Source organism: Typopeltis vanoorti, chromosome 20 (genome assembly GCF_054136105.1).
Source record: "Typopeltis vanoorti isolate ZY-2024b chromosome 20, IOZ_Tvanoo_1.0, whole genome shotgun sequence".
NCBI lineage: Eukaryota > Metazoa > Arthropoda > Arachnida > Uropygi > Thelyphonidae > Typopeltis > Typopeltis vanoorti.
In genome coordinates this window covers 52,422,093-52,439,134 of record NC_143568.1, presented here as the reverse complement: position 1 = coordinate 52,439,134, position 17,042 = coordinate 52,422,093, and the positions used below count along the sequence as shown (strand labels likewise).

The window sequence follows — 17,042 nt, the reverse complement described above, 5'->3', positions numbered from 1 at the left end:
TATTTATTTATTTTAAAATCGATATTTGAATGGTTTTCTATTTTCTTCATCCTTATTATGTTACATATTTTTTCCACTACAAATAAATATTTATTTATTATTATTTCAACTGAATATTAGGTTTGGTACTATAATTTTCAACTTATTTCCTCTGTTACAACTTCCAAAGATTATACTTTAGAACTGTAGTATTTTTCTTTAGCATCAGTAAGTTTGACTAAAGGAATGAGACAAACAAGGGATTGGACTCTGTGTTAGTGTTTTCTTATTAGAAAGGCCCTATTATCATATTCTGTTAATTTCCCACTGTTGTGCAAACAGATGGGCACTACAACTTGGTAATTTGAACTAGTAAATATTTTCCCATGCATAAATAAACAGAACTCTTTATGTTTCCAATAATCTTTCCCCACTTTTTTTTCTTTCATTCCCTGCATTAATTTCACAATAGTGATAACAAATGGCAGTATGATTTTATGATTTGTAGCGTGCGATATTTCATGTCTACATCTGATAAGAACAGAGTGGGACGACAGTGGCATTCCATTCCCCCTCCTTCATCCTTAATCCTATTTGGTTCTTAGTGCCCGAATTGTTTTAAGGGATAATATTATGAATTGATATAACAACTTCGAAGCAGAATAACTGAGTAAAAATCTTAAATATTTTTTGTATGCATAATTAAATAGAAATCTATGTTTCGAATAATCTTTTTACATATATAACTCAACAAAATTAACTTTCTTTAAAAAAAAGTGTGTCATTTTTATCTATTCATAGAACTCTGAGCAATTCACAATTGAATTCACTTATTTGAAGGAGACAAACAGTGTTTTCCATTAAAGAGCAAAATAATTAATTACTAGATATCAGTTTTCCTACTTTTGTTTCCTTTCATTCCCTGCATTAATTTCACAGTTGTGATAACACCTAGCAGTACGATTTGGCGATTTTAGGGTGTGATATTTCATATCTACATTTGATAAGAACAATTCGTCTGTTACAACTTCCAAAGATGATACCTTAGAACTGCTGTATTTTTCTTTACCATTAGGAAATGTTAACTAAAGGAAATGAGATAAACAAGGGACTGGGCTCTGCATTAACGTTTTCTTATTAGAAACTTCTTTTGCCATCACAAATAAATAGTTATTTATTAATTGAATATTAGCTCTGTGGTATACTTGTATAATTTCTATTTTACAAAACACAAAACTTTGTTACAAAAACAAAAAGCTTTGTTCATTTAAGTTTACAAATGTATATTTTATTTTGCTGAAATATTATTTACAAGTATATTCACAGAGAAAAATCCGAACATGTAATTACCTAGAAATATTTCACAAGATTTAGTTTACACTCAACATTTTCCAAAGAGTTCAATCAAGAATATGTTTGTTACTCACTGTCTCTTGGTTATATTACATCAAAATAGCTAGACACACACAAAAGAGTCTTAAGAAAGGACAACATAAGAAGCACAGCTCCATAAACTTTCCATGTATTCTTTTGTCACATGATATGCACAAGCAGTCTTTGTATATTATTCGTAAATGTCCCAAAATAAAGAATCTTTATCGAATTGAATAAAATCTTGAAAGACTAATTTTACCATTGATGAATTTTGATGGTTAGCGATAATTTTAACCATGATACAAATACAGGGTAATTGAGTTTCCAAAAATAGTAAACGATTATCAATGTCATACATTTTTGATGAAAATATCTCAGCTTCTTCACAAATAATAGAGACAACTTTACTTCCACCATCTTCTGTATCATCGACCATTAGTTCACCATCTTGGCATTTGAGAATATAACAGTCTCCGATGTCCACTTCATAAGCTACTCTTCTTTGCAAGCAGGCGAGGATATCAGACCATTTCTGACATAACTTTTCCCAAGTGCTCCTGGATAACCACATCACAATGTACGTATCTTCCAAAATAATAATTGGTTTCCATCCTTTTAGAGCTATGTGGAGAGTTTTGTCTCATGCTGTTTTCCTAAAGAAAGAAAATTTCAAAGACTTTTGTGGCTCACCCATTATTTTACTTTACTGGGCACAAAACAGTACAACACAATATGATAGCTGCACTGTATGAACGAATTGCAGTAACTGAAAAGGCACTTGAAAGAAAAAAAATGTGTATGTATGTGTGTGAGGGGGGGATACTACTGATATCCAGTAGTTAATTATTTTAGAAAATGTAAAAATGAAAGGGAAAAAATGCGTTTGTGTGTTTGAGGAGGACATCAGTGATATCCAGTAACTACTTATTTTAGAAAATGTCTACTGGTGTATTGACAAATATTTTGCCATAGTTCCACAATCGAGCCAAAGATCCCAACACTTGACAAAATATCCTCCCAGAATTCCAATTTCTAATCATTACCCATGATCAAAATCCTCATCTCACGTCACTGACAAATACCATCACATCCCAGAATTCCACATTCTGACCATTACCCACAACTTCACACTCGAACCAAAGACACAATGTGATGTCATTTATCTAATTCTTATCTTATCAACATCTCAATCTTGTCAGAATTCCATACTGTAACCATTACCCAGGATTCCATACTCTAACCATCACCCAGAATTCCATACTCAAACCTTTACCCACAATTCCACAACCGAACCAAAGACACAACATGACGTTATTCATGGATGTGTCACCCAGGGAAATTCCAAGGGTTCCATACTCGAACCAAAAGAATGACGTCACTTATCCTTATCTTATCTCTAAACATCACCCACAATTCCATACGCGAAAAATAACCCAGAATTCTATATGAATCAAAAGACACAATGTGACGTTACAGAGACATGTGTCTCCCAGAAAATTTCCAAGCAATCTATACTCATGACATCACTTATCTAATCACACAATGACGTCACTGATCTTGTCAGCCAATGTCGTCAGGAATCTTATCTTGATCTTGATCTGGTTCAAAGTGCCCCACTTCTACTCACATGGATTACACTCATGAATACAACCCAGCCATATGCCGGTTCTGAGCCCGGATAAAATTCGGGGATGGGGAAAGCAATGGTAACTACCCTGTAAAAATCTCACCAGGAGTACAGTGTGGGCAATGCCTACAAAGCCACCTACGTTCGGAAACGACTGAAAGGGAAAAATCAAATCAAGCAGGATTGCGCATAGTATTCATTTCGCTTTCATCGATCTACCATCATAAGCCTGAATCTTGTTTAATACTGACCACCTCATATGACATCTTTAATAAATTTTTTAAGGAGATGGATTTAGGGAGGTCTTTATCGATCAATTTTTAGAAACCCAGAACTATGTATCTTACAGAGACAAGGATTGAACTTGAATACAAATGTAAACTGTCATTTGCAAACACGAATAATGTACAGGATGCACTTTTTCTATGGATGGGAAAGTATTTCTAGGCATGTTTCACTACGGCTAATTAACTGGACATGACACGAAAACACCAAAATCTATTCATGTCACATTTAATTACAACTGCAGAGTAGATGATATCCTCAGATTCCTTATCAATAAGAAATTTCTACAACGTCATTTGCGTGCTGGACAATCTAATTTCTTTCCTGGCAGATAGGAACAGTGGATACGATTAACCCAAATATTTTTTTAAGTAAACATTCCGAACTCCACTTCTGGTCAACAAGCTTCTTCATGTTCGTAGCTTTAATGGAATTGAGTAAACAGTTTCTATAAATGGGAAAAGTGAATCGCTGAATGAAATATTTTCTAGTTGAAGTGATCTAAGTAGTCTTATTTATGCAATAAATGATTTTATTTTACAGAAACAAAAAAAAAAATATTTTCGTGAAGTTGTGGTGATATATGTAGAATAATAATTCTAATATCTATTGATCTCTGTGTTAATACACTTAGAGATTAGTATTTGAAGCTGGTTTTTTATGCTCGACATAAACGCACTACAGATTCTACATTAATAGGTGTGGCACACCTGTAAAAGTGCCATGTGGGCAGCAAATATGCCTAGTTTGGATATGCAGGAAGAACTGCACTTCGGCCACCAAGGCGGATTAACAATTCTTCCCGAGTTATGTCTTGTGGACCCTGCTTCAAAATAAACTTAAATTTTTCTTTCAACTTCTCTGGTAATAATCTAAGACTATGTTTCGCAATACTATTTTTTATGTTATTACTTATTATCGCAGCAAATGAACTTAGAATTCAGTTGTTGAGATTTCCGTCTTTCGTAGTATAAAGAGTTTACCGTCCTCCTTTATTGCGATGGATTTAGAAACTGATGAAACAAAATTAACAAACTTTCTTTCGTTCCAAATCTTTGGATTCGATTGATTGACTAAAATAAACTATCCATACAGAATAAATTTGTGTTCTTTTCGTTCTGAAAACTTCAAATTTCGAAGTAAAAAGAAGTATTAAAAGAAATCCAAAATATCCAAGTTTTTTCATTCCTTTCGTTTTATTGAAAGTAACTTAAAACAAACCCATGAAATGGTCGAAAAAAGTACTCGATTGTTTCACATAGATTGTAGTGCCTATTAGAGTAGTGAATATTTTTAGTATAAGGAGATAATCAGAAAACTGTAAATTGCAGTATGAGGGCAAGAAAACAGCAGACTATGATCATAATGTGTCGCTTTTTATAAGCGTTGCTTCATTAGAGAAAATGAACGCAAAAGCAAAAAAAAAAAAAAAATTAAAAAATCCGTAACTCATTAAAAGCTAATGCGCTGACAGAGAACTCGCGTTTTATTGGTTGCAAAGACTTCTGTGCAAATGTGTACACAGATTTCATGTTATTTAAACCATCGCGATGTACTCGAAGAAGAGAGGATTTTATGTTTAATAACAGTAGTCCTGAGTGTTCCTTTGACAACAATGAATAATGGAATGCTGTCTCTCAGAGTAAAGCTTCCTCCTTTTACTAATAAAATTCAAATTTCTCAGATGAATATAGAAAACAAATCAAAGCAAAATTTATTCACATAACCAAAGCTATTTACATCCTCTCTCTTTCTTCCATGACATTACATACACTTGATAAATACTCCTGGATGCAAAGAAGGAAATAAAAACATGCGCACTAAAATCTCTAAAGTTACGATAGTCTGAGGTTAAACAGAGCCACAAGTATTAAAATACAACGGAGGTATTGGCGAGTGTTCATTGTGCAGGCATTCAGATGTTATCTCGCAGAGCTTCTGCCGAATGAGCTCAACCGCATAGTCACGAAACACAAAAACATCTTCATTGCATCTCCTGGCTCTAAGTCTGTTAAATCCATTTTGATGGCATTCATACATTCCAAGCATTATTTTTGCATTCGCCTAGCCTGCATCAACGAACGACATTCCTTCAACTCAGAGAAGTAAACCATTCTGGAAGGTATGGACTAAATTAGAATCTTGTCTTTCTTCTAAGCCACTATTTTTTGCATTAAAGATATTGTTTGAGATATTGAACAATACGTTGCGATGAATTTCGCGGCGTTTTTATTTGTAGTAGCTAACTGAATAGCCAAATGTGTTCATGGCATCTGAAAGATTAAAGTGTTCACATAGTTCTCAGGCTTTTCCACTTTAAAATACGGTGTTTATTACTGCGAAATGTTGCTATTCCGACCACCTAAAATAGAATAGATTTTTTATGGAACCAAAAAATATACGAAGATTTCTTTGTTTTTCTTTATGATTTGAAAAAGAAAGCATTTATTTAAAAATTATCCGCTAGAGTCAGTTATAAATTAGCTAACTTCTAATTAATATTCAGAGATCTCTTTTAGTAATTCTTTCACAAAATCGTTTTTTTGAGTTCATTTCCCACATTCTGATGCTATTATTGATGGATAAAACCCCACCAACTTAATTTGCCATTGCAAGTAACTATTGTTACTTGATACTTCGGTTACCGAAATTTAAATACGATATAATATTCAGACCGTATAAAAGGAAGAAAAATATTTTTCTTTTTCGAAAATTGTAATATTTCATAAACCGATAGGAAAATATTTATGTTAGATACTGAGAAGGAAAGAGTGATTGGAATTTGTAGGTGGCTGATATTATTTTATATGTTAAGAATGGGAATTGGAGAAGTTGTCACATTTGTAACAACTGCTAAATAATATCAGTAAAGTAGGTGATTCTGATGTCAGTCAACCTCCTAATTGTTAATTATTTGACTGTTTTTACATATGGATTTCCACTTTATATTACACTAAAATTAATCCTTGAGAAGCTAGACTTTTATTTTTACGTGTTTCTCTAATGCATAAATTAGATGTAATTTTGGTTTCTGTATTCACTGTATGAAGGCCAATCGATTCAAAATACAAAACACCACATTGGCAAACAACTCTACTGATTCAATTAGAAAGAATTTCTGCTATTTGAAGGAATGAGTTGACTATTGAACAAGTTTTGTAGGATAATTGCACACACTTCTTTGAGATTATTTTTTCAGTATTGATTCACGTTTATTACTAACATAATTTAAATAAGAATTGCACTGTAAATATTAAAAAATTGTAATTCATTCAATGGCTTTAATGACCAGTTTTAGGATAAGGTGGTCCAGTTTTATGTCCAAATATACGCGCGCGCGCGCGCGTGTGTGTGTGTGTGTGTGTAAATTTCACGTGGTCTCTCAATATATTTTTCCAGCCATTTTCAACGGTAAATAAATAAAATAAAAATAAAATAAACCAATACTATACTGACATCGGAGGTCGCGGTATCGCTCAGATACAATTTACTATCAAATATCACACACCTTTACATAACACGTGTTAAACCAAACCTGACCGCATAAACAGTGTGGAATATCACTCGTAATATATGCATGCGCAGCTACTCATGACCTCCAAGTTATACGCTGGATATGTGTAAGAATATTTATATTAAACAATTTGTTTATATCTGTCAGATCAGCCGCGACGACCTCCGCAGGGTCAATAAGGGTTGAAAGTTTGTTTTATCAACTGCAGCGACTTCTACTTAAAAGCAATCCCTCAGTTGTATCTCTGAAAACACATAGTAAAGGAAATAAATCTGCATTAAGTTTTAATCAAGGAAAAGTTAATAAAAGAACAGATTGAATATCTTCGAATGTGTAGCAGAGTTTTGTGTGTTGCTGCATGGGTATTGAATTTAGTGACGGAAAGCAACACCGTTCACTATTTTGAGACTAAAAGGTCATGAGCAGTCTTTTTCCTTTCTCTGTGTGAAAATCAATGCAGTAGAAATAAAGGAAGGATAATTTTTAAATCTAAATGAGAGGGGAGGTCTCTAAAAGAGATTTTAAATTGAGTTAGTTAAAAGTATTCGGGAGTGTTCTACTTTTCGCACTGCAGTCCTTTACTGTCTATCAATAGAAGAAGTGCATTCCTTAGCATGTCACAATGTTTTCTTTCCACATCTTTGGGCTACATGTAAAGTCGAGACGTTGGAAAGAAAGCAAAGAAAGGAGTATAACTACATCCATCCCTGGGGTAATGAAATATGCGTCGACGTGTGCATGCATTACACATGCAGTTTTCTCTAGCATTAACCTCCTTGAACATTCTTAAAAATTTCGTTAGAATAACTCACTTTAAAGACGTGAGGTATTTAAAGTACCGTCTGCGTGACTCCATTGAGTCACGTAGACAGTACTCTATGTAGTTTCGCTATACATCTACAAGGAAGTAACATCCATAGCCAACATCCTCGAATCCCTTCAGGGAAAATCTCGGCAGATTACTGAAGAGGATTCTCCAAACTTTAAGGTGTTTTACAGGAAACGTGAGAGGGAGATATAGGAAATCTATCCAGTTGCGAAGTATCGGTTGTATTTTCCTTTATTCCTTGAATGAGCATTTTGTTCAAGCCCCGATTGTAAAGGATGTCTTGACAGTTTGGTAACTCTGATACCTCCTTTAAAGAATTCGGTAAATTTAACATATTTTCTTTCCATATGTTACTGTCATAATACAAATATCTGGGACTTAATAGTTATGAAAGTTATGAATCATATTTAGGAGTTTATTAAGGATACAATCACCACCCAAGCCCATGTTAGCAGTCGTATTCAGATACATTAAAAACTACTGTATTTCATTATGGAAGTATACTAGAGCGTACAGAAGGTATGTTTTATTTTACTTCAATTATCTGTAGTCTTTTAGATGCTCGTGTCACAAGGCGTCTCTGTGAAGCACCGAACTCTTGTGCAAGTTTCCTCTTCTCATATGCTTTTCGTAATGCCACATCCACAATGATCTTCTCACTTTGGCTATAGCAGAGTTAGTTACACTGATGCATTTCTACGACTTTTACTTTAAGATTCATTGAGTTCTCATTCATAATATAAAATAAAATTCTTGGAACAGACCAATCAGTAATGATGGCATCTTTTTAACTTTGCCATAACTTAGCCTGTTCATTAGGTCGATCTTAACAATGTACTTTTTAAAAATTAACATTCTTAACAATTTAACTTCGTCTCTTCCTTTCCATCGAGAACATAATCTTCACTATAGAGTACTGGAGCTGCATCCATTAGATGAAAATGCGGCACTAACCGAAAGGGCGATACAGCAAAAGACTATTACGGCGGCTACAAAACAGTCGTCTGCAAGTTTCTTCTTCTCATATGCTTTTCGTAATAACACATTCACAATGAATGTGGATGTGTCATTACGTGTCAAAGCTATGATAATTAATGAAACAGCTGTGCTTAGTTGTGTTTATTTCTTAAACGCACTTCACTGAACAGTACGTTGTACCTAATTGTGTTCAGCTACACATTCGTGAATTTAATAAAACGCGTGTGAATATGAGACTTAGCACCTTCATTTGTATTCTTATTTTATTACGAATTCCAGAATCCCTCTGTTAGTTGGATTACTTCCGTTTGCGGAAGTAAACAATATAATTAAATTTATTTTAAGAGAACACTAAAGAGAAGAAATATAGCACATATAATTATAAAAGGAAAAAGGAAATAAAAAATGTCTCAGAGTAACGCAATTAGGTATTGAAATGACAACAACACTCACGCAAAGCAAATAAACAGAAATCTATTGGTTATACCAGCCGAATACTTATGAAAATACCTTTATAATGAATTCGAATCAAACGATAACGTTGTGATATGCGAGTTTATTTAAGTTTCAATAATGCTTATCATAAATTTGAATTTTTGAGAAGTTTCATAGTTTAAAGTAATTTTCAAGACAAAGCGTATTGCCAACTTGACAGATGAACTTTGCCTATCTTCATTTCTACAAAGAAAGGTCTAATTAATATACGGTGAGAACTGCCGACTGATATCTGTATGATTTGACATAATAGGTTTTTATGCAGCTTGGAGGACTTTTTCTCTTAGAACCAAAACCGTAAATAAATTTTACTGGCGTTTATTTTCATAAATAAAATCTCTCACGAATATACAGGGTGTTCGGGATAAATTTGACAGTTTCGTAAGGAAAAAGAAAATCTTCTTTGTATCTATTAAATTTAATGAATTGACAAAAAAACATTACAGGCAGAGTTAATTACAATACTATCAACAAGATTTACTCAAAATAACCACCATTAACATCGATCACAGCTTCAATTCTGCTTCGGAACCTCGAACAAGCTGATGCTACAGTCTCCCTGGGAAGGGCCGCAAAAACTGTTTTAATTTTATCCATTAACTGGGCTTTTGTATTACTGGAAGTGCGATTGGTGTCTTTTTCAACTGCGCCCCATACAAAATAATCCATGGGGTTAAGGTCTGGGGAGTTTGGAGGCCAAACATTTGGACTGGTGAAGTCGTAGAAATTTTCAGACAACCATTTTTGACTTTTCCCAGAGGTGTGGCAAGGGGCCGAATCCTGCTGCCATACATACGGCCTACCATTGGCTACCCTTGTTATCCAGGGCTTGACTACAGTTAGCAACTCCACGAACAAAGCCCGAATTCCAATGCCAGGGTTCTTCAACACCTGTTCCTGCAGATTTGCGAGGAATTCTGCTGTACGAACGCAATCAGATCGTCTGCTAGGGATCTTTCTTCTTGCTACATCCTCGTAGTCACCATTGCAAGTCTCTAGTTCATGCCTGATTGTTTTTACTGTATTCAGGGAGCATTGGGCAGCAGTCGTAATATCCTTATTTTGATGGCGGGCACGAATCATCATGATACAAGTTATTCTCTTCCATGATTCAGGTGGGTTCCAGCTATCCATCCTTTCTGACATCTTGTATATGAATGAAGAAGGGTCCAAACTTTTAAATGAAGAGAAGTGTGTGTTAATACATGTAACTTACGGAAAAATATAATTAATTATAAATATGTCAAATTTATCCCGAACACCCTGTATTTAATCACGAATATATGCTTCAACTGCTCTGTTAAATGGAAAAGAACTACGGTGGTTTAGGATTGCTTCCAGACTTATGAAATTGTCTGAAAGAGATTCGACATGCACACGTAGAGTTAGTTATGGAAGGATATTTATTATGGAAGGATAAAATTATCAAAAAAAGAAAGAAAGAATCATACTTCAAAACCATTCATATATTTAGCTACAGGAAAACGTAAGTGTATTTCTCGCCAACATATATGCTTTTATAATGACACAATCTGTTACTCTTTTATAGAAGCTGTTTGAGCCAGAGCTTCATAAGTAACTCTGCATAAGATCTCTGTTCTCTAGATTACATTAACGCTAATGTATCTACTTTGTCTTTATTGTAATCTTTAGCGTAAAGATCACAATAAACATAAAAGTTTCACATTTTAAGTAAGCTATATTAAAATACCAAATTAAAATTGGATGCGTAATATCCAAGTACTTCAAAGATTATATTTATTTCAGTCTTTTAAGCTGGTGTAAAATCCCTGAAGCATTTATGCAAACTACTCTGACTATTGGCTCTCTTTAAATATAAGCGTATTATGTCGTAACAATATTATGCTAGTGAGAAATGCAATTTCAGGCTTTTATTTCGATATCAGCATCGTGTTAGTTATTACAACAGAAAAACTGTGCGATTTCAGAGAGAAAGTTCAGCTATATATCTACTCTAATTTTTGGTCTATTGAAAATATTATTGGTATGTCTATTAGGTTAAGTTTAAGTGGTTTTTTTTATTGGGTGGGAAATTGTTTTGTGAACGGCACAAAAATTATTTCTATTATTTTATGCAATTTTTCCTATTAAATATGCATCTACATTTAAACACAAAATGGGCAATAGACATTCCAAAAACCCATTCCAGAAATATTTTAACAATGATGCAACGATGAACAAAGTGTGTTTGCTCATCGTTATACCTATTTTCAAAAATAACTTATTTTTAAAAATATTTTCCTTGGGAAAATAGAATTTTAACTCTTGCATTTTCAAGCTTATGTTTCCAGTCCTTATTATATTTGAGGAAAGTATCTTTATGATGGCGAAGAGCATGAAACCATTGTGTCGAAGGTCAGTAGCATACCGGTCACTTTAAACCAGATTAAGATGTAAATAAGATAAGGAGAAGTGACGACGTTGGCTGATTAGATCAGTGACGTTATTGGGTGATTAGTTACGACGTCATTCTTTTGGTTCGAGTGTGGAATTCTGGGTAATAGTTCTCGTATGTAATAGTTTGTGATGGTTCTCGTATGGAATTGTGGGTGATGGTTAGAGAAACGATAAGGATCACATCTCTCTCTGTGATGTCACGTGTCTTTTGGTTGGAGTATTGAATTCTGGATGATGGTTAGAGATAAGATAAGGATAAGTGACATTCTTAAGATAAGGATAAGTGACAACGTGACTTCAGAGATGAATGGGCCCTCAGGCCCATCCATCTCTGAAGTCACGTTGTCTTTGGTTCGAGTGTGGAATTCTGGGTAATGGTTCGCATATGGAATTCTAGGTGATGGTCTGTTGAGCCCAGTTGCCAATGACGTCACGTTGTTTCTTTTTGGTTCGAGCATGGAATTCTGGGTAATGGTCAGAGCATGGAATTCTGGGATATTCCGCCATTTCGAGTGTGGAATTCTGGGCAATAGTTTTCGCTTATGGAATTCTGGGTGATGGTTAGAGATAATATAAGGATAAGTGACGTTATTGATTTTTGTTTATTTGCAGATTTGAATAAACAAAAATCAATAACCTCACTTATCCTTATATTATATGGAATTCTGGGTAATGGTCAGAGCATGGAATTCTGGGATGTGCCGCCATCTATTAGTGACGTGATGTTGGAGGCTTAATGGATTTTTTACAACACTCAAAAAGAATTAAAATAGAATTTAATACTTTCTATATTTCATCCTAGTCACTAGGACATCTACGGGGATTACAAAAACAATTAATGTAACATGCACACACAGATCTTACAATACTAAGCCCAACCACGTGGGTGACACTAAAGAAGATTTAGCACGCAAATCCAAGCAATACGGTAAGTCAAAACTACGATTATCTAGGCAACTAAATAGGCTGGCCTTTTTAAAAAGATGTCGGGATACAAGAGTGATACCGAACTGCGTTAAAATGAAGATCAATTTCCATTCCAAAAAAGCACTCCGTATATATAACGTGCCAGCCTGGTATTACTACGCGAGCAAATCGCCTCTACTCGTGCCACCCTCTCAGTGACGAACGCCGCCATTGGCTCTTTACATTCAGAGCTCTCCACCGTGCTTAACCCTGAACTTTGGTCGATTCTCTCTGGCATTTCGGAAACTTCCGCACAGAGAGAATTTCAAAAAAATAAAAAATAAACACGTCAAGATATATAGCAACCTGGTTAAAGACAAGCCACAACCACAAATTCAACCGCTCCAGACAGTAGTAAACCTCTCTTCCAAAAGGCTCAATGATGATGCCGTCGTTGAGCCTTTTGCCTCGGCCGTAATTTTGCCGTCGCTCCGAAGGAAGTGCTGGTGCTCGATGTTATGGTTAACATCGAACGGGGGATCGGTCGCTTACCGTCGGAGATAGCCAACATCAGACTTGACGTCGGAGATAGCGAACACCTCGCTCATTCTTCGCCTCCAAAAAGCAACTTATCGTATGCCCAACGCATGGCTATCCTGAAACTACGCAAAGACAAAAGTATGGTCATCACCAGAGCGGATAAGGGTAATGCCACAGTCGTTCTTAATACCAGTGAATACAATCGTAAAATGAACATTATCCTCCGCGATCGCGCTACTTACATCCCGCTAGAACACGATCCCACAAAAACACAAGTTAAGAAATTAAAAATCTTACTTAAACCCCTGACGTCACGAATAAACTTAAACCTTTCCGCCCCCCCCCGAATATACGGTTTACCAAAAACCCACAAACCCAATTCCCCACTCACAACCTATAGTAGATGCCACCAATGCATCTTGCTACAGACTGTCTAAACAGCTGGCCAACTCTCTGACCCCCCCCCTCCTCACCGGAAGGTCCACTTCCTATATAAAAAACTCGACCCACTTTAAAGCCCCTCACAGAAAATTTAACCTTGAATAATGCAGACATATTGATAAGCTTTGATATCTCCTCTTTGTTTACCAATATTCCCTTAACTTACACCTTATCTCTCTTAGAAAACGTTTTTCCCTCTGACATCTTAGATCTCTTTTCCTTTGCCATTAACTCCGGGTATTTCTCTTGGAAGAACAAAATCTACAAGCAGATAGAGGGAACCGTCATGGGTCCCCCCCCCCTCTCACCCCCCGCCAATTTCTATATGGAAGATTTCGAAAAACGAGCCATAGACTCAGCCCCACTCAAACCTTCTATCTGGCTAAGATATGTAGATGATGTGTTCTCTATTTGACCTCATGGCCCAAACACGTTAGACTCCTTCCTCGGTCATCTCAATAGCCTACATCCAAGAATCCAGTTTACTATGGAAAAGGAAAAGAACAATTGTTTACCCTTCCTAGACACCTTAGTCACACGCCTGCCTAATGATACACTTGCCTTCACTGTATACAGAAAACCCATGCACACAGGCAGATACATTCACAAACTCTCCCACCACCACCCCTCACAACAATATGACATCATCAAAACTCTTACCAAGAGAGCCCACAATCTTTGTTCCAGTGGAACCGCCCTTACTACTGAGCTTAATCACATACACAACACTTTCCTCTCCAATGGCTACAGCGAACACAGTATCAAAAAAATAATCAGTTCCTCCCCTATTCCCCGTCCTTCTCGTCAACAAGATTTTAAAAATGCCATCACCTACAGCAAATTCAAGAAAGAGAGACTTTTCTTAGGAGCAGCAGCAGCTCTCAGAAACCAACCAAATCTTAATAAATACGGTTGCATTAAGCTTCCGAAGATTTGGGAAACACTCATCACCAGAGGTCCCACCTTACATTCCAGACCACCTACTACCGCCCTTAGAGGGCGCTCCACCTAGATAGGACTTCAGTGTCACCCTCGTGGTATTGTAAGATTTGTGTGTGCATGTTACATTAATTGTTTTTGTAATCCCCGTAGATGTCCTAGTGACTAGGACGAAATATAGGAAGTATTAAATTCTATTTTAATTCTTTTTGAGTGTTGTAAAAAATCCATTAAGCCTCCAACATGATGTCCTCATAGCACTTAAGCCTCTACACACGAATATTAGTGACGTGAGGTGAGCCTTTGGTTCGAGTGTGGCATTATGGGTAATGATTAGAGATTGGAATTCTGGAAAATATTGGAATTCTGGAGGAACACAACTATGGCCATTCAGGCTTGGCTGACCATGTTTTGGGCACCACCCACAGAGTATCATGGAAAAAACCACCATGCTCCACCACAGCAAATTCAAGAAAGAGAGACTTTTCTTAGGAGCAGCAGCAGCTCTCAGAAACCAACCAAATCTTAATAAATACGGTTGCATTAAGCTTCCGAAGATTTGGGAAACACTCATCACCAGAGGTCCCACCTTACATTCCAGACCACCTACTACCGCCCTTAGAGGGCGCTCCACCTAGATAGGACTTCAGTGTCACCCTCGTGGTTGGGCTTAGTATTGTAAGATTTGTGTGTGCATGTTACATTAATTGTTTTTGTAATCCCCGTAGATGTCCTAGTGACTAGGACGAAATATAGGAAGTATTAAATTCTATTTTAATTCTTTTTGAGTGTTGTAAAAAATCCATTAAGCCTCCAACATGATGTCCTCACAGCACTTAAGCCTCTACACACGAATATTAGTGACGTGAGGTGAGCCTTTGGTTCGAGTGTGGCATTATGGGTAATGATTAGAGATTGGAATTCTGGAAAATATTTGGTCAAGTATTAGGGTCTTTGGCTCGATTGGAACCATGTAAGGATATTTGTCTATAGGTGGCAGCACGATTTTTCCAATGTCAGTGTGTGGTATTTCGTTTTTCATATTTAATATGGGAATTTTTAGTTTAGAGTCAAGAGATGCCACGAGCATTTTTTTTTCTTTACATTCACGTTTTCTTATCATTAGGTACCAGGTAGACATTCTCTAAAATAATTAACTACTGGACATTAGTGGTGTTCCCTCTCACCCACACAATCGCACACATATACTCATTTTTTAAAGTTTTCTTATCAATAGCTAGCGGTAGATATTTTCTAAAATAATTTTAACTACTGGATATCAGTTGTGTCCCGACTACTCACCCCCTCACACACACACACACACACAAAGTTCTTTTTTCTTTTTTCACGTTTTGTTGTCAATAGGTAGCAGTAGCCATTTTTCTAAAATAACTAATTACTGGAATATCAGTTTTCCCGTTTTTTCATGCATAACTAACCAGAAATCTGTGTTTCCAATAATCTTTTATATATATATATGTTACTCATCCAAATATTTTGATTTGTCTATAAGCAACAAAATTAATAATAAAAAAATGTTCGGTATACTCACTGTTTTTTTTTTTTATATATATAGCTGGTCACACAAAAGAATCTTAAGATCGGATATCATATGAAGCACAGCTAGATACGTATGATACGGTGTTAGTCTCGAAACGACACCATGCCTGTTATCGTTTACATGTATCTTTTTCTTGCTTGGTCTTACATGATATGCTGTTATTTCTATTTGCACTGTGTTTAAGTATTTTGATTTATGGGATGATATTCATTTTTTCTTATTCTTCTTTCATTTTATTTCCTCTTTCCATTTATTTTAACTTTTCTTTTTCAACCTGGAAACATTTTCAATGTCCGGTTATTATCTCTGATATATGGCGCAACACGGGGAGCGAATTACTTAATTTAATATCTCCGCGGGATTAAAGGCTAATTAACTTTCTGATCGCCCACCGCTCACTCACATCCTAGAAAGTAAACTTTTAATTGCATTTCCCTTCATTTGCGGAATCACATGATCATTTCTCTTCATCATTAGCTTTCCCCCCCCCCTTAATGTTCTTATAAATCAACCTTCAGCTGTCATTAGAGGAACGAGCGTATTCGGATAGAAAGCACTTCAATAAGTGACAGTCAACTTAAGACGCTTTTTTGAGCATCTCAACACGAATAAAAAGCTCTAAACTCATTCGCAACAATAATATCAGTTCAGACTATAAGTTATGTTTTCTAAATATTCGATTGTTTTTCTTGTTTTGTTATTTTACTTTTCTTTTTAATTATCATATATGGCGCTTATTTCTCTTTATTCAGAAAGACCAAATGCTTTGCCAACTGATATAAAACATAGCACTAACAGCATAACTATAAGCAATAGTAGCATCAATAGATGATCCTCAGTATCCAATGGAAAGAACTAAATTATCTCCATTGGATACTCATGGAGTATCTTATGAATTTTGTTATTGTTTTGTGATTCATTATTTAACTTCGTGATTTTTGCCAATTTTGTCATTCATTCAAAATATGATCTTTCAATTTGTCCTACATTTAAAAACCAACCATAATCTCGAATTGCAGTACACATCTGTAGGATAAAGTGAGCATCTGCGCTTTTTTCAACATTTAAAATGTGCAGAAATTTAGCAGCGGAAATTTATACAAGAACTCGCAACATACACGATGAAGCAAAGCAAACCCACACAATCTCTGATTGA

General features: G+C 35.5%; 1 long non-coding RNA gene across 1 annotated transcript in view; it reads left to right on the top strand.

Annotated features, from left to right (window-relative positions):
* LOC150095435 (uncharacterized) overlaps positions 1-17,042 on the top strand; it is a 66,814-nt gene that overhangs the window by 15,034 nt on the left and 34,738 nt on the right. The window lies entirely within an intron of this gene.